This window comes from Scyliorhinus torazame, chromosome 18, assembly GCF_047496885.1.
Source record: "Scyliorhinus torazame isolate Kashiwa2021f chromosome 18, sScyTor2.1, whole genome shotgun sequence".
Lineage (NCBI taxonomy): Eukaryota > Metazoa > Chordata > Chondrichthyes > Carcharhiniformes > Scyliorhinidae > Scyliorhinus > Scyliorhinus torazame.
Window position 1 is genome coordinate 100,389,913 of NC_092724.1, and position 26,710 is coordinate 100,416,622.

General features: G+C 49.4%; 1 long non-coding RNA gene across 1 annotated transcript in view; it reads right to left on the reverse strand.

Moving 5' to 3' along the window:
• Window positions 1-610: 610 nt before the first annotated feature.
• Window positions 611-26,710, reverse strand: part of LOC140394831 (uncharacterized) — a 58,684-nt gene continuing 32,584 nt past the window's right edge. The window contains exon 3 of the long non-coding RNA XR_011936024.1: window positions 611-1,240. This is a non-coding gene — a long non-coding RNA (uncharacterized lncRNA). The remainder of the gene's footprint in view (window positions 1,241-26,710) is intronic.

A 26,710-nucleotide genomic window follows, 5' to 3' on the forward strand; every position in this document is an offset into this window, starting at 1 on the left:
CTGTGCACATCTGTGTTATGCCTTGCACGGGACTGTGCTGTCTTGTTTCAGAGCTTGCCTCCTCTCTCAATGCAATGGGGGAGGAGTGGAGCGAGGGAAATGAGGGTGAGGAAAGCAAACAGGAGGGCGAGACAAATGTCAGTAGGAGAAAGGTTAAACAGGGCCAGAACTGGGCGAATACTGGGAGGAGGGCCACCGTACTGGTGAGGAGGGCCAGCACGGGAAGGCAGGAAGGAAGGAGGCCGCGGCGCCCCTCTCAGGGGCGGGGGAGCGCCTGACACAAGGAGGGGAGGGAGGGGGGGGGGGGGAGAACGCACAGGGGACGACAAAGGGATGGGGCTGGGGGGGGAGAGGAGTCTGGGGGAGAACGCAGAACAAAAGAGAAGCAAAGAGAAGGGTGAGATAGTGAAGCAGTACAGACATAGGCCTCGACGGGCATGGAGCAGGGCGAGCAACCAAGAGGGCGCTGCAAACAGCCACTCGAAAGTGTATTGATGCACGATCAATTGTACAAAGACTCAGATTGGGTACAACTGTGGCTTTATTGCAGTAAGATGCGTGGCCTCCTACAGCAGCTGGCAAAATGGCAGCTGAATGGAGGACACGCATATTTATACTCCTCCTCCAGCAGGCAGGGGCTACCGGCGAACCTGTAGTACATGTCCTACCTTACATCCTCTAGTACAGGTGTACAGTGGTTCACCACATTCAGCCCCTGTTAAAATTAGTCCGGCGGGGGTGGTGTAGAACTATATACAGTATTGAAACTTATGTACAGAATTTTATTTTTAAAATGTCGTCTTGAAGGTCCGGTGCCAGTTAGGGGTTCAACCGGTCTGGTGCCTTGACGTTCCTCTGGGAGCGATGTGAAGGTGGCGGCGATGTCGGTGATGGCGACGTTGGTGTCGGCTAGATGTTGAATGACTCCGGGAGCGTGCCAAAGTCCTCTTCGTCCTCTTGCGTGGGCAGGGGAAGTAGGGATGGACCTGGTGGGGTTAATGTTGGAAGGGGAGGATGGCACCTGGACGGGGAAGTGTTTATGGGTGGAACCTGCTGGTGCTAGGTCACTGAGGGACACAGTATCTTGGCGGCCGTCGGGGAGGCATACTGGGGGTTGGCATGGAGCAAGTGTACCCTATCGACCAACGGGTCCGCCTTGTGGAGTCGGACGTGTCTGCGGAGCAGGACCGGTCCCGGAGCTGCGAGCCAAGTCGGGAGCGACACCCCGGATGTGGACTTCCTGGGAAAGGTAAAGAGATGTTCATGGGGTGTGTTATTCGTAGCGGTGCACTGCAGTGACCAAATGGAGTGTAGTGCATCAGGGAGGACCTCGTACAAGCGAGAGGCTAGGTGGTTCCTGGACCGTAGGGCCAGCTGGACGGCCCTCCAAACTGTCCCGTTCTCCCGCTCTACTTGCCCGTTTCCCCGGCGGTTGTAGCTGGTAGTTCTGCAGGAGGTGATGCCCCTGCGAAGCAGGAACTGACGCAGCTCATCACTTATGAATGAGGATCCCCTGTTGCTATGGATGTAGGCGGGTAAACCAAACAGAGCGAAGATGGTGCTGAGGGCCTTCATGTCGGGACATGGGATGGCGAAGGGGAACCTGGAGTACCCATCGACCACACTGAGAATATACGTGTAATGGTCGGTGGAGCAGAGGGGCCCTTTGAAATTCATGCTGAAGCGTTCAAAGGGGCGGGAGGCCTTCACCAGGCACGCACGGTCCAGCCTGTAGAAGTGCGGCTTGCACTCCGCGCAGACCTGGCAGTCCCTGGTGACTGTCCGTACTTCCTCGACGGAGTAGGGCAGATTGCGAGCCTTGACAAGGTAGTGCTGTCGTGTAGGGCCCGGAATTGGTCCACTTGTGCGCTGGCACATGTACCTCGGGATAGGGCGTCTGAGAGGTCGTTGAGTTTGCCGGGGCGATACAAGATCTCGTAATTGTAGGTGGAGAGCTTGATTCTCCACTGCAAGATTTTATCATTTTTGATCTTGCCCCGCTGCATGTTGTTGAACATGAAGGCTACCGACCTTTGGCCAGTGAGGAGAGTGAATCTCCTGCCGGCCAGGTAATGCCTCCAATGCCGCACAGCTTCAACGATAGCTTGGGCCTCTTTTTCGACGGACGAATGCCAAATTTCTGAGGCATGAGGGTGCGGGAAAAGAATGTCATGGGCCTGCCTGCTTGATTGAGGGTGGCGGCAAGGGCGACGTCTGATGTGTCGCTTTCTACTTGGAAGGGCAGTGTCTCGTCTACTGCGTGCATTCCGGCCTTGGCTATGGCTGCTCTGTTCCGGGCGAAGGCCTGTTGTGCCTCGGCTGTAAGGGGAAATTGGGCGGTCTGTATGAGTGGGCGGGCCCTGTCTGCATAGTTTGGGACCCACTGAGCGTAGTACGAAAAGAACCCTAGGCAGCGTTTGAGGGCCTTGGGGCAGTGGGGGAGGGGAAGCTCCATGATAGGGCGCATGCAGTCGGGATCGGGCCCCAGAACCTAGTTCTGGACTACATAGCCGATGATGGCTAAGAGGGTCATGCTGAACACACACTTCTTATTATTATAAGTAAGGTTAAGGAGAGTGACAGTGCGGAGGAATTTAGCAAGGTTGGCATCGTGGTCCTGCTGATCATGGCCGACAATGGTGACATTGTCTAGCTACGGAAACGTGGCCCGCAAACTGTACCGGTCGACCATTCGGTCCATCTCCCTTTGGAAGACCGAGACCCCGTTAGTGTTATTGAAAATATGGAAAGATGTGTCATTTGAAACATGGACGTCTGGCAATATCTGGTCTGAGAGAAACATTAGAGGATACAGGGCCCCACACCTAAGGGACATGTTCACGGACTCACTGGCAGGGGGCACCCTGCCCCCAACTCTAGCACAGGCCAAAATCTCACTAATACCCAAAAAAGATAAAGACCTGACAGAATGTGGATCATACAGACCCATTTCACTGCTGAAAGTGGATGCAAAAATACTCGCAAAGGTCCTGGCCAAAAAGCTGGAGGACTGCGTACCAGAGGTGGTCACAGAGGACCAAATGGGCTTTGTCAAGGCTAGGCAGCTCACAGCGAACATCAGGCGGCTGCTGAACGTGATAATGACCCCCCCCCTCCCCCCCCCCCCCCCCCCCCCCCCCGCCTCACAGGGAGGGAACACCAGAGGTGATCGTCTCCCTGGACGCAGAAAAGGCCTTTGACAGAGTCGAATGGAGTTACCTCCTCGAGGTACTGGAACGGTTTTGGCTAGGAGCGGGATTCACCGCCTGGGTGAGGCTCCTGTACAAAGCTCCCAAAGTGAGTGGCCGAACTAACACCAACTAGAGGAACGGTTTGGGCTAGGAGCGGGATTCACCGCCTGAGTGAGGCTCCTGTACAAAGCTCCCAAAGTGAGTGGCCGAATTAACACCAACTAGAGGAACAAGACAGGGCTGCCCCCTGTCCCCACTCTTGTTCGCACTAGTGATCGAAACCCTGGCACTAGCCCTGCAGGACGCAAAAAGCTGGAAGGGAATCCGGAGAGGAGACAGAGAGCACAGAGTCTCACTCTATGCAGATGACCTGCTCCTCTATGCCTCAAAGCCACAGGAGGGACTGAAGGCAATACTGCAAATACTGAAAGAGTTTGAACCTTCTCAGGCTACAAACTTAACCTGGGCAAAAGCGAGACATTCCCATTGAACCCAAAAGGGGGAGGGACAGAACTGAAGGGGCTCATGTTCAAAACGGCCCAGCACAGATTCCGCTACCTGAGGATCCAAATAGCCAGAGACTGGACACAGATCCACAAGTGGAACCTGACCACCCTGGTAGAAGAAGTAAGAAAAGACCTTCAACAGTAGGGCTCACTCCCACTCTCCCTGGCGGGAAGCGTGCAGACGATCAAGATGAACGTACTGCCAAGGTTTCTCTTCCTGTTTAGATCCATCCCGATCTTCATCCCCAAGGCCTTTTTCCAAAACATAGACAGGCTAATCATGGCGTTTGTGTGGGGGGTCAAGAACCCGAGTGTTCCCAAACCGACACTGCAAGGAGGGAAAGTCAGAGGGGGCCTGGCTCTACCGAACCTACAATACTACCACTGGGCAGCAACGGCAGAAAAAGTGAGGGGATGGGTACAAGAACCCGACATAGGTGGGTACAAATGGAGGAGGCATCCTGTAAAGGAACAACCCTCCGGGCCCTGGCCACAGCAGCACTCCCATCCTCCTCAACAAGATACACAACGAGCCATGTAGTAGCGGCCACGCTGAGAACGTGGACCTAGTTGAGACAGCACTTCGGGATAACCAAAATGTCCCTTATGGCCCCCATCTGCGGCAATCACAGATACCCCCCAGCCATGCTAGATACAATCTTGAAAAGATGGAGGTGGGACGGGGGCACACTGGCGGTCGGGGACTTCTACGTAGGGCGCAGACTGGCGACATTGGACGAACTGGCGAGGAAGTGGAAACTAGCAAGAGGACAGGAATTGTAACACCTCCAAATAAAGCACTTCCTCCGCAAAGAGACAGTTAGGTACCCCGGGGCCCCAGAAAGTACATTACTAGAGGACCTGATAGGCACAAGCAGCGAGAAGGGGGGCCTCTGTGGGAAAATAAACGGACAGCTACTGGTCAGAGCCCGAACACCACTGGACGGGACCAGACAAAAATGGGAGGACGAACTGGGGACAGAGGTAGGATGGGGACTCTGGAGCGAAGCACTGAGCAGGGTGAGCTCCACCTCCTCCTGCGCAAGGTTAAGCCTAAGCCGAATGCAGCTTAAAGTGGCGCACAGAGCGCACCTGACCAGAACCCAAATGAGCAGGTTCTCCTCGGAGGTGGAGGACAAATATGAGCGGTGCCAGAGGGGCACGGCCAACCACACCCACATGTTTTGGGCTTGTCCCAAGCTTGCTGGGTTCTGGGCAGCCTTCTCCGAGGAAATGTCCAAGGTTGTGGGGGTGAGGGTGAAGCCCATGCCCAATAGCGGCAATCTTCGGGGTATCGGAGCAGCCAGAGCTACACAAGGGGAAGGGGGCCAACGCCCTCGCTTTCGCTTCGCACGCCGGAGAATCCTGCTCGGCTGGCGATCGGCAGCACCACCCACAGCTGCAGACTGGCTCATTGAATTTCTCCACCTGGACAAAATTAAGTACGCCATCCAAGGGTCAGAGGAAGGCTTCCTGGATACTTGGGGGCAGTTCGGCGGCCTGTTCCAAAACCTGTTCGAGGCCAGCAACGAGGAGTAAGCCAGGGGAGAAAAAAAAAAGAAGAACCAAAGGATTGCGCAACCGGGGGGGGAGGGGGGGGGGGGGGGGGGGGGGGAGTGGAGAAAAATGGGGAAACCACAAGAGAAGTGGAAGGGTGCTGAAACCAATGGGGGGGGGTGGGAGAGGCGGAAGGGGGGATATCATAGACCGATCCCGAGGGCAGCAAAATATACGTACAGTTAGTCAAATGAAGGACAAAACAAACCACTCTGTAAAATAAAGCAAATTAGCGCGGGCAAGAAAAATGTAATGTATATATGCAACAACTGTTTATAAATATGAGAAAAGCCATTAAAAAGCTTTTTAAAAAAAAAAAAAAGAAATAGTATGCAGCAAGTCTGTGAGGAACGATAGACAATTGATAGGGCAAAGTTGCACTCAGTGGAATGGGTTAAAGTTTGTCTGTTTCAATGCAAGGAGTGTCAGGAATGAGGGAGATGAACTTAGAGCATGGTTCAGTACTTGGAACAACGATGTTGTGGCTGTTACGGAGACATGGATTTCACAGGGGCAGGAATGGTTGTGAGATGTTCCAAGGTTTAGATGTTTTCAGAAGAATAGGGAAGGAGGTAAAAGAGGAGGGGGAGTGGCACTGTTAATTAGGGAGTGCACCACAGCTGCAGAAAAGGAACTAGTTGAGGAGGGTCTCTCTACTGTGTCAGTATGGGTGGAAGTCAGAAACAAGAAAGGAGCAGTCACTTTATTGGGAGTGTTCTATAGACCCCCAATAGCAGCAGAGAGATAGAAGAACAGATTGGGTGGCAGATCTAGGAAAAGTGCAGAAATAACTGAGTTGTTGTCATGGGTGACGTCAACTTCCCTAATATTGACTGGAACCCCCTTAGTGCAAATGGTTTGGATGGAGCAGATTTTGTCAGGTGTGTACAGGAAGGATTCCTGACTCAATATGTAGATAGGCCAACAAGGGGGGCGCCATATTGGACTTGGTGCTCCACAACAAACCAGGCCAGGTGTCAAATGTCTCAGTGGGAAAGCATTTCGGAGACAGTGACCTCCTCCCCGGCAAGCACCCTCTCCATCACACGCCCTCCGCAGCACCCCCACCTCCTCCCCGGCAAGCACCCTCCCCAACCCCAACCCCCCCCACCCCCCACCACCCCCCTCCTCTCCGGCAAGCACCCTCTCCATCACTCGCCCTCCCCGCCCCCACCGCCCCTCCTCCCCGGCAAGCACCCTCTCCATCACTCGCCCTCCCCGCCCCCCCCCACCCCTCCTCCCCGGCAAGCACCCTCTCCATCACTCGCCCTCCCCAACCCCCCCCCTCCTCTCCGACACGCACCCTCTCCATCACTCGCCCTTCCCGGCCCCCCCCCCCCCCCACCCCCCCCATCCCCGGCAAGCACCCTCTCCATCACTCGCCCTTCCCGCCCCCCCCCCTCCTCCCCGGCAAGCACCCTCTCCATCACACACCCTCTCCAACCCCCCCCCCCTGCCCCCAGCCCCTCCCTGTCCCCCAGCACCTCTCTCCCCCCTGGCCCCTCCCTCTCCCCCAGCCTGCCCCTTCCTCCCCCCAGCTCCTCCCCGTCCCTCCCACCCAGTCCCTCCCTCCTCCCTGCCCCTCACCCCCCTGGCATGCACACTCCAATGGGTCCTGCGACCCCTCCCCACCACTTGCGGTCATGCCGTCACTTCTCCGGCGGCCGCCCCACGCTGCCCCCCACCTCCGCGCTTGCCGGCCTCAACCATCACGACTGGTTAACGCCGTTAAATAGGTGGTTTGATTTACGCCGGCGGGATTTCGGCCCATCCGGCCCAGAGAATTGGGGTGGCACCGGGGCCCGTTGCGTCACGCCAGTCCTCGACAATCTCCGAGGTGCGCGGCCCGATTCACGACAATGGGATTTTTGGGGGGCCGGGCGGGGGTCGGAGAATCCCGCCCATTGTGTCCAGTTCTTGTCGCCTCATTATAGGAAGGATGTGGATGCTTTGGAGAGGGTGCAGAGGAGATTTACCAGGATGCTGCCTTGGCTTGAGGGCATGTCTTATGAAGAAAGGTTGAGGGGAGCTAGGGCTTTTCTCACTGGAGCAAACAAGGAAGAGAGGTGACTTGATAGAGGTGTACAAGGTGATGAGAGGCATGGATAGAGTGGCTAGCCAGAGACTTCCCCAGGGCGGAAATGGCTGTCACCAGGGGACATAATTTTAAGGTGATTGGAGGAAGGTATAGGGGAGATGTCAGAGGTAGGTTCTTTACACAGAGAGTGGTGGGTGCGTGGAATGCACTGCCAGCAGAGGTGGTGGAGTCAGACTCTTTAGGGACATTTAAGTGACTCTTGGACAGGCACATGGACAGCAGTAAATTGAAGGGGTGTAGGTTAGGTTGATCTTAGATTAGGATAAATGGTTGGCACAACATCGTGGACTGAAGGGCCTGTATTGTGCTGTACTGTTCTATATTCTATGTTCTAATACCACTACGCCACTGCCTTCCCTAGCCAATTAAGCAGCAATTGTGTTTGTTAACAAGCAAACTGTGACGAATATCACATTGGCTTCACCATAATGCGCTTGGCATGGGCAAGTGGGCAAGAATTGGGAATCCATTATTTCACCAGCCAAGATGGAAAAACTGGAAAAGAAAGTGGGGTACACCTTCTGGGAAGGTTGGCCTGTACATATCAGGAGAATCCCAACCCGCTTTGTGACCCCGGACCCCCCAGGCTGCCAAATCCCTCTCAGCCCAAAACCCCAGGCTTATCTGTGTCTGGGATCAGTTCTCTCTTCATCATGTGATTGGTTGCAGTCGAGGCAGCACTCACTACATATTTCTGATTCTGCTGGGATTTCTGGAGCAGATGGCCAATCAGAACAAAGAACAGGACAGCACAGGAACAGGCCCTTCGGCCCTCCAAGCCTGTGTCAATCATGATGCCTTAACTAAATAAAACCTTCTGCCCTTACTCAGTAAAGAACAAAGAAAAAGATGGGTCTTTCTTCCATTGAGGGGTGGAAGTGCCTCTCTCTGCAAGTTTGGGCCACCTGTAGCGTGACATTGCTGCGGGGTGGCCGTTTTTAAAGTGGGTCAGCTTGCGACTGACTTTCCAACAGGTTTTAGGGTGCGAGTAATATGCGCCCCCCCCCCCGGTAAAACTCAGCTCCATGTCTCAATATCTCAACTTCCCAGCTATTATAAATTTCCCTTCTGGTAGATTGGTTTGACTTAGACTCTGACACAACGACGTTAGAAGCAGCGGAATAATTTCCATTTGATCAATACTCCTTTCTGCCGAGCAATGGGATCTTGTGACCGGCTTCTGATTAAAATCTATGTGGACAATGCACAACCGATCAATCGTCAGAACAAAGGAAACTTTGGGAGAAAAGAATCACCTGAAGTTACGACATTTGCCTACAGTGAGATTTTTGAAGACCTCTAATGGTCTGTCGGTCGTTATCTGATATTTGTTTTTGATTTAACTCCCTCAAGGGTTGTTGTGTGATATGAAAGGGAGTCACACAGACCTGGATTGTATCTGGCTGTGCTGAGTTTTTAAACATTAAGTTCTTTTAAAAATTATTATTGTTACACTTGTTGGAAATTCTAATAGGACAATGGAATGATTTATCGAATTAACACTGGAAATCATTTCTGGAAAATGGTAGCCAACGCCATTTTTCAAAACTCATGAAAGCAAAATACTGCAGATGCTGAAAATATTAAATAAAAAACAGGAATAGTGAAAATAATCAGCAGGTCAGGCAGCATCTGCGAAGAGAGAAATATAGATATTGGTCTGGATTCTCCACTGCCCGACGTCAGCAACGAGAAACCCCAAACAATGGAGACAGGCACCATGGCCTTTGGCACCCTCCCTGCCATACAACCCCTCTTAGAGTAGAAGACTAACCAGTGATGCGATCAGCTAGCCCATACCTCAGGACCACAAGCTGTCTGAAAGTGCTGCTTGTCCACTGCACCCCTGCTCCCATCCATCCTGCTCCTGACCAGGAAACCTAACCAGCTCACTGTCACAACCTGTGTCTTGCATCAAAGCTCCACAGCACACTGCAGGTAATGCCCCAGAAAATGCACATTTTCCTTACTCACCCCCATCTCTAGGACCTGCCCCCACACAAGCCTCCAAACACAGAGGCAACGGGCAGCACATGTTGACTGCCTCCACCACACAACCAGTTGCCACCCTGCTGGCCGGATAACACATGGCCCATCCAGTGAGGACACCCACAGGACACTCCACTGGGGGACACAGGACAGGAGCCTATCGCTGACATGGGTTGTGGGAGTCGCCAGTACCCCTGTTGGCAGGGATGGGTGGTGAGAATAGAGGCTCCCCATATCACAGGCTAAGTGGGCCCAGGGGAGCAGTGCTGGTTACATCAGCTTGAAGAAGCTGGAGAAGGGGGGAAACATGCAGAGGGTGGCACAGCAGCACAACCCAGGGTGATCATGTAACCTGGTGGCTATGGATGGTCAAGGTGAAAAGGAGGCACTGCATCAGGGCATGCGGATGCTGCTGGTGCCTGTCCTTCGAGGAGCTTCTGGACCACCTATGCCAAATCCAATGCCAGCTCACAAGGAAGACCATGTGCCACCTGTTCCATATGGTGGTGCACCTGGCACCACAGGGGTTTGGAGGAGGACACCTGCTCTCCGTGGCCATCAAGGTGACAGTCGTCCTGAACTTTTATGCCTCTGCCTCATTCCAGGGCTTGAGCAGGAACCTGTGTGGGATCTCGCAAACATCCACATACAGATGCATCTGCGCTGTGTCAGTTGCCCAATACCCCACGGAAATCTGGACCAGGCCTACCAGGATGCCCAGCCTAGGGGTGTCATTCATCTTCTTCTGACATTGCATGCCGGACCTCGTGTTGATGCCTGACTGCCTCTGCCACCTCCTCCCAGGTGCTGTTTAGGAAGGTGGGCTTGAGTCTCCACCTGACCCCAGGGAGGAAGCTTTTCCTCCTCTCCTCAATGGCATCGAGCATTCGATCGACTTCGGACTCCGTATATTGGGATCAGGTCTTCTCTGAGCCAGCTTCTTGCGTGGTGAGTGGAGCACTTATGAGCAGCTCCAGCTTGTCAGACTCTTCAACACAAATTCTGGCCCCAGCGAATCCAACGCCTGCGGAGCTGGGAATTTCTCGCAATTCACGTTGGCCCATTTGCAACTTTTGAATTTTGTTCAAACAGCGTCCCCAGTGGGAACGTGTATTGCACAGGATTCCGTTCCAGCGGAAACGCGTAGGCTAGAATTCTGCAGCCATTGGGGTTCTCTGTTCCTGTCGTTAGTGCACCCCTGCCCAGCTCAAAGGGAAATCCCATTGACAAGCGGTGGGAGTTGAGAATCCCGCTGCTAGTGAATGGCATGCCACCGAGAAACGTGTGGCTGGTGGACCGGAGAATCCCACCCTTAGTCTCCCAAACGGAGAATCCAGCCCATGATTTCAGGTCAATGGCCTTTTATCAGAACTGGAAAAGGTTAAAAATGTAACTATGTTTTAAGTAGGCACAGAGGCGGGGAAGGGGGTAATCATAGATTATCATAGAATTTACAGTGCAGAAGGAGGCCATTCGGCCCATCGAGTCTGCACCGGCTCTTGGAAAGAGCACCCTCCCCAAGGTCTGACTGGGTAGTGGGGAAGAACAAACTGGGATATCCATCAAAGGGTGGAAGGCAGGAGAGTTGAGATGTCGAAAAGTGTGCAAGGCAAAAGAGGCGTGCAGAATATGTATAAATAGAAAGCATCATAGAATCCCTACAGTGCAGAAGGGGGCCATTTGGCCCATCGAGTCTGCACCAGCCCTTGGAAAGAGCATCCTACTTAAGCCCATGCCCTGACCTTTTTGCCTGTGAGCGTAGATGGCTATTCACCTCCCCATCAGTTTCACATTTTTAAAAGGTGTACTAATCGGTGTCCGCGTGACCACGTGCTGGGGAGGTGTTTAGATAGGGGATAGCTCCCGTTAATTGTATGAAGTTCGGCCTTAATGATGATTATTGGCTTCTTGCCACGCTAAGGTGAGATGTGGATTTCACCAAGGGAAGCGGGCAGGTTAGATCATGAATGGATCGGTGCCCGGCACAGTTCTCGTTTTTGGTCTCGCCCCCTCGCGTTAACTGTGCCACCATGACGTGTTCGTGAACCTGATAGAGGTTTATGACAATGAGCAATGGTTTCATGGTCGCCAATAGACAAGTTATTTAATTCTAGATTTTTAAAATTTAATTCAAATTCCACCAGGTGCAGTGATGAGATTTGAACCCATGTCCCCAGAGCATTAGCCAGGAATTACTAGTCCAGTGACATTATCATGTTTGAAGAACGTGACTTTGGGAATCCAAAGCCTTGCAGTGTTTACTATTTATACAATTAACAGACTGACAAGAAAAATCCTTCAACACAAAGCAGAGAGTTGTCCACCAGTCTAACTGCCCATTCTTGGCCCATTGCCACTGAGGCTGTCAATCAAGGTGAGCTGCCCAAGTAGGTGAAGAAATGAATTTCACACTTGGCCAAAACTGAATAACAAGAGGTAAATGAATGGCACGATCTCATTGCCTGCAATTAATCAGCCACTTAAATTCCATTGAAATACTGAGCCTTAAATGGAAAGGGACATTATCTCACGATCAGACACTAATTGTACTTTAACTGTTAATAAATTAAGTTTCCTTGCAGAGCTTTTGCATCTTAAGTGTCAATGGGCCTAATTATGCTGACAAGACAAGTAAGAGCATCGATGTTCAAATCAGACCAAAATTGCTCACTTGCAAACTGTTGGAACGCGGGTCACCTGCTTAAAACGATATTAATATTAAAGGTCTATCTCTCTATTATGTTGTCAGTGGAGGGCAACAGACTAAGGGCGGAATCTTATCAGAATTTGGCAACGGTCAGATTCAGACTGAAGACTGAGGTGTAACTCTCCAGTTGCACAGATTAGTTTTCTTTCAAGATCTCAAGGCTCTTTAAAGAAGAGAAATGATTGGGCAGGGCTGATTAGAGCCAGAACCGGCTGCATAGAGATCAGGGTGCCAGTGCCCATTCTCACCCCCGCCCCACTTAAATGAACCCCCCACAATGGGTCACACACTTGGGCCCACCCCTGGCACAGCTTGGTGCTGCCAGCTTGGCACTGTGATTGAACTGTTGCCTCTGATGGAGAATTTTGTGGATTCAAGCACCGTGCCAAAGGCCTGAGCACATAACCTAGGCTACACTGCATTGCAGTGCTGTGCCAGGGCAGTGCTACATTGTTGGAGGTGTTGGGCGGGATTCTCTGTCCAGCCGCACCCGTTGTCTGCTGTGGTGCACCTCTGTCGGCAGCAGAATCCTCCGTCCCGGCAGCCGGCCAATAATGGGCACCCCCACGTCGTCAGGACATCCGCGGGGGTTAGTGAGTTGCCGGCAAAACGGAGGATCCAGCCGACGGAGAATCCAGTCCGTTGTCTTTTGGATGAATGTCAAACCAAAGCCCTGATTGTCTGTTCATGTGAACCTAAATGGTCCTACTCAAAGAAAAACCAGAACGTTCTCCCACAAGTGTGGACATTTATCCTTCAACCAAGTCCATCAAAACAGAAATGCTTCCCTAATTAACAACAAAGACTAAAAATCAAAAGTAATTCATTGTGAATGTTGTGTTGGGTGTTCCGCTACACAAACGAACCAACACGGTTGTAGATGGTACAACTCTGTTTTATTACTCTTCATAACAACATCTGTTAACTCATGGCTGTGGTTCGTACTTGACCTGTTAACCTGTGGACCCAGCCCTAACACTATCTTAGAGAGGCACTCAGCACATGGTGTATGTCTGAGTGGCACGCTGTGAGCTCTGTGCTCTGAGCTATCTCCTGCTGGAATGAGCGGGAACTGTGGTGTTCCCTGTTTTATAGTGCGTGTACTCTCACTGGTGATTGGCTGTGATGTTGCGTGTGTGTTGATTGGTCCGTTGATCTGTCCATCAGTGTGTGTGTGATTGCACCATGATATGGTTATATGAATATCATGACAGTGAAGTACTTTGGAACCTCCCAAGGACATGAACAGTGTTGGATAAATGAAACTTCCTTTGTCTCATAACTCTGAAGTTGCAATTAGCGTCAGTTTCTGTTTTATTTTTTACATATTTCAGAGTAAACTTACAAGCATTCAAAAATACATCTAAAATCACAAAATGCCTGCATTCATGCTTTTAAAACTCTGCTCTAGTAGCTTATGTGGTGTCTGTTTACTTTGCTTGGAATTCACACCCAGACTTAACCAATCAAGCATAGATCAATTCCCAGACTCACATAATCAAACAAAGATACATTTAACTATTGGACGCTGCATCCACCAGGCTGTTGAAAGATCTGGTACAGGAGAAATACAGCAAAGATTGAGGAATGACTACTGTGAATAGTTAATAAAGAAAGAAGATAAATTTATGCAGCCTCTTTCACAATGTCGGAATATTCCAGAGGCCATTGTAGCCGATGGAAGTACCTCAGATTGTAATGACTATGCAATATAGGGGAATGTGTCAGCCAATTTGGGTACAGTGAAGCCCCACAAACAGCAATGATCTAAATGACCAACTAATGCATTTCTGGTGGATAAAGGATTAACATCGTTCAGGCCACCTCACAATCTTTGAAAAGTGCCATGGATATGTCTTACGCCCACCTGAGATGACTCAACCAAAAGATGGCAGCTTCAGCAATGCAGATCGTCCTTTAAAAGTGTACTGAAATGTGCATTCTGATGTTGGGCTATGAACTCGCATCCTTCTGATCCAGAGACAAGACTGCCACTACTGAGCCAAGGCAGGCACCAGTTATTCAGGTGTGAGGGAACTTTTCTTGTCGCAATGTCCTCATGGCAGGAAGGCTATGGAGATCTTTAAACCCAGGAGCTCATAACTCCTAGATTTTCTCCTTTGTAAAACAGGTCTCGCAATCATTAATGATATCCAAATGATCCTATTATAGTTGCAATTAGTGCTTGCACCCTCATGTCAATATTGCATAATAATGAGCATGGCAGCAGATTAAAAGGAACACCCTGTGGCAGCATAGCTGGAAATTGAAACCAAAATGTTAAAAGTACTCTGCTTCCAGACCGCCTTTATCTCAGAACCCTTTTCCTAGCTGAAGGATTACAGCTCCCTTTCATTTGGTTTATTTATCATGTTCAAAATGAGCTTCACAAATCAATTACAACAGTGAGTACACTTCAGGAATGCACTTCATTGGCAGTAAACCACCTTGGGACATCCTGAAGATGTGATAGGCCCCATAGAGATGCAAGCCTTTCTTATTTCGAAATGTTTCTTTCTCAGGTTCATGGAAAAACTGCTTGGCCAAACATTTATTCATTTATGAGCACATCAAAATAAAGTGAATGTAAATCAACATGTACTGTATGTAAAATTTCATTGCAATGAAATTGACATTGGACCCTTCAGGCTGTTAGTTTTCCAGCACATTTTTTTTTTTTGACGAGCTGTTTTGCATGATGTGCATGCCCTTGTGGCAGCCCCAAGGATTGAAACAGTGATCCAGAAATTCTTAAATTAGCTCTTCGATGTGCTGGTCCATGAGGGGAAAAAAATAATAATTTTGAATGGTTCAGCCAGTGTAGATTTGCATATGTCATTGGTGTATTGTGTATGTGTGTGGGGACAGGAAGGGAAGAGGCATTTCTGAACAATCCTCAGTGGACATTTGGTGGAGTACTTGTGTACTAAACACCTGACAATTTGATGTGAAGTATGCTTGGCAACCAAGTTTTTCGTAAAAGACAGCTGTTGGGGTGAGTTCCCAGGCAGAAGCACCTACATTATATGTTATATTTATACGAAATGCACATTATTTGCTATTCCACCAAGAATGTATAAATCCTAGCTAAAATGGAAAATAACAATTTTCAGAGGCATCATGGTGTTTACTTGGCCACATTCTTGGAGCAGGTCAGCTCTCACTCAAGCACACACAATAACTCATTCAGCAACTAGACAAGGTTAAGACAAGCAGTTGTCTCTGAAGAATGGAACCAGCTAACAAAGCCAAGATGAGGAAGTCTTAAGCTTGTGAATTATTATGAAGGCCGAGGGACGGTTGATAAATGGTCTGGATCACATCGTTGTCTGTCCATGAGCTGATCATGCAGCCCCATCATGTCTAATAACTAATTTTGTTGGATCTATACCTAATCTATAATCTGTACGATTGGCTCGTGTCCAGCCGAGGTGGGCTGAGTAACTGTTTGAAAATGTATAAGTATTGATGATTTGCCTTTGTTCAGTGAAGAAGCGCATGGTGTGCCCAGGGACTTACTTCCCACTGGCGTAATCAATAACCTGTTTGACTTTTGGAGCAGGCCCGAGTGTTTCTTTCCAGATTCATTCCCACTGACACAGCTTTATTTCCATGTTATTGAGATTCTGGACAGGCTGTACCCTTGCTATAGTAGTTCAGTGTAAATTCAACTATCCCATTGTATAGTTGTGTAAGACGTCCTTGGAGACACTTGCTTAGGTCTAGCCACAGACCATTCCAGGTACAAATAAAATAGGTTACATTTATTAGGTTATTTATGGTAAGGACAAACAAAATATTTAAAATGGTAATGGTAGCAATCAGTTCATTCTGGAACACTGGCCTGAGATGCTCCAATTAACTGCAGCGCTGTCTCTGGCTGTATTCAGTTGACCTTCGTCATTCTTCTTATTCTTCTCTTTTTTTTAAATAATCTTTATTGTCACAAGTAGGTTTACATTAACACTGCAATGAAGTTACTGTGAAAATCCCCCAGTCGCCACATTCCGGCGCCTGCTCAGGTACACGGAGGGAGAATCCAGAATGTCCAAATTACCTAACAGCACGTCTTTCGGGACTTGTGGGAGGAAACAGGAGCACCCGGAGGAAACCTTGCAGACACAGGGAGAACGTGCAGACTCCACACAGACAGTGACCCAAGCCGGGAATCGAACCTAGGGCTCTGGAGCTGTGAAGCAACATTGTTACCCACTGTGCTACCGTGCTGCTGCCCACTGAAAGCCGGAGTTTATTAACCATTTGAGAGATGCAAGCCTATCTACATGGTCTGTGGCATTCCACTGATAATCCAAATCAACAGCCTCCAAGGATCTCTTCCAGTCGGGCACTGAATTAGATTTAGCAGTTTCACCTTTGAGATGTTTCAATTGCCAGCACTATTTTCTCTGATTCGCAATGTCATGGATTAAAGCTGTACTCTGGGTTTGAACACTTATCTGGGCTGATTTTCCATTACAGTGCTGAGGAGCTTCCGGGCGGGATTCTCCCTTCTGGGGACTAAGTCCCCACGCCCGCCGGAAAACGGATGGGAATTACTCCGGACTTTTTGGCCCGCGCGGCCAGGCATGCTTAATTGCTGTAATCATATGGCTGCAGAAAAGTGTAACCAATACTACTGAGTTAATCCCTGAGAAATTATTTCCCAGAATTAAATTGTTAACATGTTTGCAAAAATCAGTCATGATTTCTACAAATACCATGGGCTGGAAATAGAGAGTGCTATTTAATGGATGTGATGGGGGTCTTGCCTGCCAGCTGAAGAGTCGGCAAAAGCCTGTGCGGGAAGGTCCACCATATTTCTTGTTTTGATTGTTTCTCAGGTGCTAAATTGGGAAGCCTCCAGCCTACCCTGGGTCAAGGAGCCCAGTAGTGGAAATCCCCCCCCCTGAGTCCAGCAGCTGCCATTGCAGACATTACATGGATGGGACAGCAATGTGGGGCTGGGAAGGGTGCTCTTTTAGAGGGTCGTTGCAGACTCGATTGGCCGAATGGCCTCCTTCTGCACTGTAGGGATTCTATGATCCTCAGCTGATCCTTTTGGTCAGGTAAATGAAGGGCCCCCTCTGGAAGCAACCCTGACATGGCTTGGTTTTCGGGCTTCCTGCGTGGCATGTCCCTGCCTGTTGCTGGGTGAGTCTCAGTGCTTATGGAATGAAGCCCCAAAATGAGTATAAATTGCCCAGTTAAGGGCCTCAATTCGCAATGGGGTGGGAAGACCATCCACAAGCTCTCCACCCTGGACTTAATTTGGTCAGAGGCGGGAAGGTGAAAGTATTCCCACCAGCCACCCTTCCGCCTGATTAAATGCCCCACCCCCAAACCGGTACCAACCCACCTCGGTGGGGGGGGGGGGGGGAGTTAAATTCCACCCACAAACTTATTAGGTTACCAGTGAGAAATTCTGGGTACAGTTTAGGTGCGGCGGTGAGATCGTGATCCTTTTTCAAGAGATTGGGGTATCTCAACTTAGTCCATCGGTTTCCCAGTAGGCACAGGAGAACTGCTTCGCTTTGCTTCACCCAATTGATTTCAACGCTCAAGTCAGAACTCAATATTGAAGAAAGAGGATCAGAGGTTATCCGAAAAAGTGTTTGGCTATGAGGATCCCTGTTGCACTCACGGGGTTAAAAAGTAGAAGACATAGCATTGCTGAAGAGAACAATGAGACAGAGAAGCTCGAGATAAGCAGTACTGAATAGGACAATGAGCTGACAGTGTGACTAATCCTTTGTAATAGTAGGAAATAAATGAAAGCAATTCCCTCATGCTATCGCAACTGGCTAAAAATCAAGCTTATGTCTCTGGGTCTAGTCCTTTTGAAAGTAAGCTATTTATTTTGAAAAGTCTATGCATTTTTGAACATGGTATAGCTTTAGATAAGCCATCCACTTGAACTTGTGGTATTGATTTAAACACTTGCACAAGCAGTTGGCAAAGTGAGCGCAATGTTTTACAGATGTACGCTAACAGTGGTTCCTTTTGTCAATTATTTAAAACATTCTGCTCAAATGATTAATTGCTTGAGTCTGTCCCAGCCAGTTTGTTGCTTGCTAAAAGCCGAAACACCTCCCCAAAAGGAGTTGCAGAGCAAGGTGTCAAAAGCAATGGTACCTGACTCAATTAATCGTTTGAAAAAGCACCCGGAGAAATATCCAATTGGGAATGGGATTTTTGTGGGGTTAGGTACAGGCTGAATCAGTCAGATTCTCCATGAGATACCTGTGCTGATAATTGAGGAGAAGGTGTTATCTGGAGGACAATTATTGAGGATTGAACAATGGAGATGGAAGGATAATTTTGATTGATGCCATTAAAGGACCCGGGAGCATAGTGTAGTTGTTATCTTTCAGCAGGTTCAAGAGGTGAAGATGGGGCATGTTTTATTTCATTACATCAGTCAAGCACTTAATTACCAAAATTTTAGAAACTTATACACTGGCACTCATTTTGTAATAAACAATTCTTGGACTTACAAGTGTCTTATTGAATTGAAACTTCAAACTGATTCTCATAATTAATGTTGAAGTTCAATTGCTGTTGTTTAGACATGTACGGGCGAATCCAGCTCCGACACCAGCTGCCGTATTCCCCGGCGCCGGTTTTCAGGCGGGGACAGGGTTCCCGCCACGCCGGTCGGGGGCCAGTGGCAGCGGCCCCCCCGGCATTTCTCCGGGCCCCGATGGGCCGAGCGGCTGTCGGTTTCTGGCCAGTCCCATCGGTGTGGATTAGACATGGTCCCACACGGCGGTACCTGGCAGGTAAGTCGGCTGGGGCGGTCCTCGGGGGGGGCGTGGGGGGTACGACCCCAGGGGGGCCCACACTGTGACCTGGCCCGCGGTCGGGGCCCACCGATCTGTGGGCGAGCCTGTGCCGTGGGGGTACTTCTTCCTTCTGCCTTGGCCCCTGTAGGGCTCCGCCATGGCCGGCGCGGAGAAGACACCCCCCTGTGCATGCGCCAGAGTATGCCGGTGGTTCCGCTCATGCGCAGGATCACACCAGCCCTTTCGCGCATGCGCGGACTCGCGCAGTTGCTTCGGCGCTGGCTTGAACGGCGCCAACCCTGCCGCCGTCCACCTAGCCCCCAGAAGTGCGGAGAATTCCGCTACTTCCGGTCGGCCCAACGCCGGAGTGGTTCGCGCCGTTTTTGACGCCGGCGTCGGGCCATCGCGCTGATTCCGGAGAATCGCGCTTGTAGAATCATTTGAATTAGGAACAGGATAAGGCCATTCGCCCCTTGTACTAGATTCTCCCACAGGAGGAGTGAATCTCCCCCTTCAATCCTGTCAAGACCCCTCAGGATTTTATATGCTCCAGGATGGGCCAGAGGGCCTCCTTTTTTGCTGTAAAACTATGACTCTATGAGCGCCATTCTCTTGCCCCGTTTGCGCAGAGAGGGCCATAATGCCATTTGTGCTGGGGACTACCCATGTGAGACCCTTTGTGAGATGCTCCCTGCCCTTGGTTGGTGTCATAATCTGGTTCATGCCAAGTGAGGGCGTGAAGCAGATTAGCATAATAGAGCCTTCATCAACATATTCAGCTTCGACTTTCAGGCAAATTCACTGGGACCCTTCAATTCTTCCACTGGCCGGTGCAACTTGAGGCTGGCGGGAATCACAACTTCTCTCCAAAAACAGAGACCAAATGTGATGATCATGGCAGGGTTGGAGGGTGGGGGGAGGTGCTTGGAGGCCATTAAAGCCCTTGGGTAGTCAAGGAAATGTCTGGAAATTGCCTTGGCAATGCCCCCTGGCAGAGCCAACCTGACAATGAGAACTTGGTACTACCATGTTGGCACTGCCAGGGGAAATGTCAGGTTGGCAATGTCAAAGGGTCCCACACAACTCTTTCACGGCGCAAATACCTCAAAAAATGTCAAAGTTTGGGTGGATTGTGATCTGGCTCGTGCCAACCCACCCAATGGGAATCACACCACATTTCCCGCTGGAGACCACACTTAGAAATCTTTTGGGAGAACTGCACCCTATGGGCTGGATATTTAAGCCGAGCCCACCCCAAGATCGCCACGGACGGGATGGGGATCATGTGATTTCACATTGAAACATTTTACCGGAAATATTGAAATCGGGTCTTGTTGGTAGATGAGGTGACTGATCATCTCCCTTTCCCCTGATCATCATGGACGGCAAGGTAGCACAGTGGTTAGCACTGTTGCATCACAACTCCAGGGTCACAGGTGTGATTCCCGGTTTGGGTCACTGTCAGTGCGGAGTCTGAATGTTCTCCCTGCATCTACGTGAGTTTCCTCCGGGTGCTCCAGTTTCCTCCCACAAGTCCCGAAAGATGTGCATTTAGGTGAATTGGACATTCTGAATTCTCCCTCTGTGTACCCGAACAGGCGCTGGAGTGTGGCGACTGGGGACTTTTCACAATAACTTCATTGCAGTGTTAATGTAACCTACTTGAATGTAACCTACTTGTGACATTAAAGATTATTATTAAAGATTATTATTATTAATGTAACTGTGTTTCTCCCCACTCTTTCATTTTGCCCCAGGAACAAGTCATAGATGCATCTTTTTTCGTAGCGTGATTGATTTGGGGATTTTGTAGAACTGTTTCCTCTCCATTGGTTCAACAGCCATTCCAGTTGATGTGCGCAATGAATGAAACAACCAACCTTGGAGCAATACTCATCCACTTGGGGTAATGCACTCCGTGGATTTTACAGAGAATCACATGGCACCATTGAAGTTCCTTGGAAATGGTCACGTTAGCACACAGAGATACAGACAAAGATTACCAATATGTTTACCGACCTATAAATAGTAGCATAAAACATATTGGCCCGTAAATTCCTGCAGGATTCGGGATTTAAGTCACTGGTGCACTGCACATGTGCGGTGGTGCCGAACTGGAAGTGCAGGCATGCAGACGTGCGCACTGAAAGCACGTGGGGTTCAAATTCCTGGCCGTTTTTATCCCCCTGCTTAAAGCCCTGCTCTGCTGAATGAAAAACCAGCACTAACTTGGGCAACCTGCCGGATTTTTGGTGAGTTTATACACGGAAGGTTTTCAGTCTAGCAGAGGCAGGGACATCGGGAGATTTCTTTTGATAGGTTAAAGTTTAAAATTATTAGTCCTTAGCTTTATAAATATGTTTAAAATGCAAATAAAATGAAAGAAAGATATATTGTTTTAAACTTTTGTTTATCATGGTAATTTTAATCCCATTAAAGGAACTATAATGGATAGAACACAGTGATCAATCGCTGACGGGTCTAAGATACTCCGTGTTATTGTCCATGAGTTCTGTGGGTCCATGCATGGTTGATGAGCCCAATCTTCAAGCTGCATCTTCGATCACTCACTTGGCAGGGTTTCCAAAAGGTGGAATCAGTCCTTGCATGCTAAGTCCTTTTCCAGGCCTCCTCTTGCCGTCGGGTCTTCTCGAAGAATTGTGACCCTTCAATCAGGAGGCTCCTCGAAGTAGGTCTCTTCTGAGAAATGGTCTCCCAGACATTGATGTCTATGTTCTATTTCTTGAGGTAAGCCTACAAGGTGTCTTTGAAGAGTTTGCTTTGTCCTACTCTTGTTCGGGATTTTTCCTCGAGCTGGGTGAAGAAGATTTGCTTTGGCAGTCGGGACTCTGATATCCTCAGCAGCGGAGTTGGTTTCAGATGATCATGGACTTGATACTGGTGCTATTTGTTTTTTAAATTTAGAGTACCCAATTCATTTTTTCCAATTAAGGGGCAATTTAGCGTGGCCAATCCACCTACCCTGCACATCTTTGAGTTGTGGGGGTGAAACCCACACAAACACGGGGTGAATATGCAAACTCCACACGGACAGTGACCCAGCGCCGGGATCGAACCTGAGACCTCGGCGCCGTAAGGCAGCAGGGCTAACCCACTGCGCCACCGTGCTGCCCTTATACTGGTGCTATTGACTCCTTCAAGGACACTGATGGTTGCATGCCTGTCCTCCCAGCTGATTCAGAGCGAATGTAGATTTGGATCTTGCCAAAGGACATCCCAAAATGATGTCAGAGGAGGGGTGTGCCAGGACACCGCACTTCAGCAGCTGCTGCTTTCGGACATTGAGCTTGTCAATTAACAATTGTCAAAACCCTCCCATTCCCCTCTATTCTCTCTGTCCCCTCTTCCCTCCCTCCCCATCCCCTGTCTCCCCTCCATCCCCTCTTCCCTCCCTCCAATTCACCGCCTTCCCACCCTCCCTCCTCTTCTCTTCCTCCCATCTTCCTTCCCGCCCCTCTACAAATAGATGGGACTGCTGTATTTAGGTGAGAAAATATATTTTACTGCAAGAAATTTGTAAAATTTGAGGTAGCTTTATGTCATTTATCATGCGAGAGCACCTTTAAGAACTGGATGTTTAAGCAATGTACCTTTCAGAAACAGTGATGTCATAGAGTGGAGCTCAGCTCAGATCAGCCATTTTGGCAGTTTTTGGTTTTGCAGTTTGAAAAGTGCCTGGCTGGTTTTGCTGAGAGCAGTTTAAAAAGTGCCTGGCTGGTTTTGCTGAGAGCAGTTTAAAAAGTGCCTGGCTGGTTTTGCTGAGAGCAGTTTAAAAGTAGAAACCCAGTTTGAGACAGCAGCTTGAGAAGTTCTGGTTTGCTGTGATCTGCTTAGAAGGGAGAAAGCCAGATTTGAGAAAGCAGCGTGTGTGTCTGTGTGTTTCCAGAGAGCTGCATGAAGAAAGCAAGGTGCTGGAGCTGATGTCACCCAAGCTAATATATCTCTGCCATTCTACAGAAAAAATATATATCCTTTAACCTGATGTGATATTGTTTAAAGGTGTTAAGTCTCTTGGAAGTTTGAAGGAACATTTTAAGGAAGAATTTACTGTTGCAATATTTTCTGAGTTATCTTTGAAGTAAGGGGTGTTAAGAGATCCAATGTTTATTGAAGATGTTAAGTTGAGTTCATGGAATAAACAGTGTTTTGTGTTTAAAAACCTACGTGTCCATAATTGTAATCCCACACCTAGGGAAAAAGCCGTGTGCTAGGAAAAGCAACAAATACATTAAAGGGAGAGGTTGGTTGGAACTCCATGATACATTTTGGGGTTCTGAAAACGCCTCGCCCATAACACATTGTTCAGTTGATAATGTTAACTGGTTTCAAAGTTTTCTACTTTTAAAATGATTTTTGTCACTAAGTGTTTTACATTAAACTTTACAAGCTTCGGAAAATGAACATCAGAACACAACATTTAATTGAGATAATTATAAATGAATAAGAAAATAGAAGTAAGCAAGGCAGAAACATATATAACATGATGGCACACTAGTTAACACTGCTGCCTTTCAACACCAGGGGCCCGTGTTCAGTTCGGACCTTGGATGACTGTGTGGTGTTTGTATATTCCCCCTGTGAATGCATGGGTTTCCGGTAACTATGGAATAGAACTATAGAATTTCAACAGTGCAGAAGGAGGCCATTCAGCCCATCAAGTCTGCACCAACGACTTCCGGTGACGGCTATGAAGAAGTAAGTCGCACATTTGGTGGCTCTCACTCTTGTCGGACTTTTGGACCTTTCCCCGTTTTTCTGCTGTACTTGAATAGTAAAACGGATGTTAGTGGCAATTGTTTACTGAATTCCCACTTCGGTGTATGGAGAGAAGGACTAGAAGTGTTTGTAAGGGCAGAAACAAAAGACAGAGAAGGCTTGGGCTGTAGCTGCAACAGAAGACAGCATGGCGGATGTTCGGACCTCTGGCTTGTTGACCCAGCAATCTATGGAGTAGCTGATGCAAGTCATTCAGGAGGGCTTTATTATGCAGAAACGGGACTGCTTGGACGCGATAAAAGAGTCGATTGAGCGGTTGGAGCATAGATTGGACGTCCAGGATGGGGTGATCCAGAAGGTGGAGAAGGCGCTGACTGAGCAGGAGAAACATCAGACTGCTGTGGAGCTGGAGTTGGGGATGCTGAGGGACTAGCAGAAGAAGCTCCTGGAGAAGGTGGAGGACCTAGAAAATAGGTCCTGCCGGCAGAACCTAAGAATCTTCCGGCTCGCGGAGGGGTCCGAAGGAACGGTCACTGGGGCATACATCCCAGACATGTTTGAGAAGCTGCTGGGGGATGGGGCATTCTCCCGGCACTTGGAGGTGCATAGGGCTCACAGAGCACTCGCGAGGAAGCCGCGAATGGGAGACCCCCCGAGGGCAATTGTGGTGAGATTCCACAGGTTCTTGGATAAGGAGCACATTCTACAGTGGGCCAAGCAGACATGGAGCTGTAAATGGGACAATCGCATCCTGCGGGTTTACCAGGACCTGAGTGTAGAGGTGGCCATGAGGAGAGCAGGCTTCAACCAGATCAGGTCGATCCTTTTTAAGAAAAAGGTGAAGTTTGGGCTGTTATACCCATCCCATCGCTGGATCATGCATGAGGATCAGCACTTCTACTTCGAGTCGCCTGAGGACGCGTTGGACTTTGCGAAAAAGAAAGGGCTGGTGATGGATTGAGAACTTGGCTGCAACGTTCATATTTTTGTTTTTTCTTTTTGTTTCTCTGTTTTTGTAAAAGGTTTCCCGTTTTGTGTTTCATGGAAGATGTTTGTGATGCCGTTTGCAATGATTTGGAACCAGCGGTAGAGCTGAGTGAGTTAAGGTTTTCATTTACACTGTTGTGGGATGGAGGGGTGCTTGTTTTGATCTTGGTGTTTTTCTGTTGGGCAATTGTGTGGGGATTGTTTGATGTTGGAGTTTGTTTGTATGGGCTAGGGGGAGGGTGGTGAGTGAACAATAGGTGGGAGACTATCTGGCGCCGATAATGGGGCCCACCAAGCTAGCTGGGCGAGCTAGCTCTCGGAAGCGCAGTGGGGGTGGGGGTGCATATGTTGGTTTAGTAAAGGGATTGGGTGACAGGGTGTTGTTACTAGGGTGGGGGAGGGGGGGGTGAATGTTCTGCGGACGAGGGAGGGACTTGGGCTGAGGGACAGAGAGGAGGTTGGGGACGGGGACTGCCTGGGGATGGACCGGTGGAGGTGAGGAGCATGGGCTGGAGGCGGGCCTAAAAAGGGGGATGGCTGATCGGCGGAGGGGGGTGGGGCAATGAGCCCCCCAACTAGGCTGATTACCTGGAATGTTCGAGGGTTAAATGGGATGGTCAAAAGGGCACATGTGTGCGCGCATCTTAGGGGATTGAAGGCGGACGTGGTAATGTTGCAGGAGACGCATCTTAGAGTTACGGACCAGGTTAGACTGAGGATAGGCTAAGTCAGTCAGGTCTTTCACTCGGGACTAGATTCAAAGACGAGAGGGGTCGCGATCCTGATCAATAAGCGGGTGGTGTTTGAGGCGAGTAGAATAGTCTCGGACGTGGGAGGTCGGTACATTATGGTCAGTGGGAAGGTAGAGGGGGTGCAGATGGTATTATTAAATGTGTATGCGCCAAATTGGGCTGATGTGAAGTTTATAAAGAGGATGCTGGGGAAGATACCGGACCTGGACACGTAAACGTTGGTCATGGGAGGGGACTTCAACACAGTTATGGGCCCTGGCTTGGACCGGTCTGTGGTGTTGGGTGCTCTGGTGCACAGATGAGCCAACACAGTTGTATGTGGTACAACTCTATTTTATTTTAACTCTTATAATACAGTTCGTTCTGGATACTCTGCACGTGCTGTCTCCCTGAGTGTGTCATGTAGCAGGTCTGTCCTGGTCCTCCTCTCCAGCTAATACTGACCACCAGGTGTCGTGTTTGTGCTTTTATATCTTTCTGTGATTGGTTGTGGTAGTGTGTGTTCTGATTTGTCTGTTGGTGTGTATATCATGATGTGTGTGTTTGAATATCATGACATCCCCCCTTTTTACAAAGATATGTGCCTACGTGGTTATAAATATAATCGTGTCGTGAGTGCATCTAAGAGTGTGTGCGTGTGTTGTGTACAGCGTGTGTATATGACGTAACTATTTACATGGGGCGATGTCGGGTGCGTCACACTAACAAGGTTGTACCATAACAAAACATGAATGCGAGAAAAAAAACAACTTGAACAGTGGTCCGGTCAGACGATATCTGGAACGATAAACAACAACAGGTTATCATACAGAAGTGTTTGACTTTTTGAACGTATGAACAGCGTTATCAGTCCAGTCTAATGGGTGACCGCCTCAAGAATAGGCTGGTCCTCAAGCCGGTTCAGCTGTGGAGATTTGGGTTCACACTGGTTCACCTTGGACTGTTGGAGGTGATGCTGTTGCCGAAGTCTCTACTTTTCCATTTGTTGTACTTCGTGCAGTGCTTGGTTTTTCATTCGTGCAAATATAACATTCAACATCTTTGTTAGTGTTGCCTTGGCTGTGGTTTGGTTCTGGTGGCGATGGAAGGGGCATGATCCGTGGCATCTCCACAAAGTCATCCTTGGGAACCAGTGGAGGATCCGGCGTGTGCGTACGGTTCAGTTGCGAGCGTGGAAGGCGGCGCAAAGCTCGCTGATTGCGCCTACGCACCAATCCATCCGCCCTGCATGCCAGGAACAAGGTGGAGTCTTTTTTCTTTTTATGTTTGTGGTGGACGGCATCTTGTAGCCGATGGGTCGTTGCCATCGAAGTAGCACCATCACTAATATCATGCAAGGCGATGACTGTGCCAGATGTGGAAGTTGGCCGAGACCGTGCACGCTGGTTCCGGCCACCTGCTGTG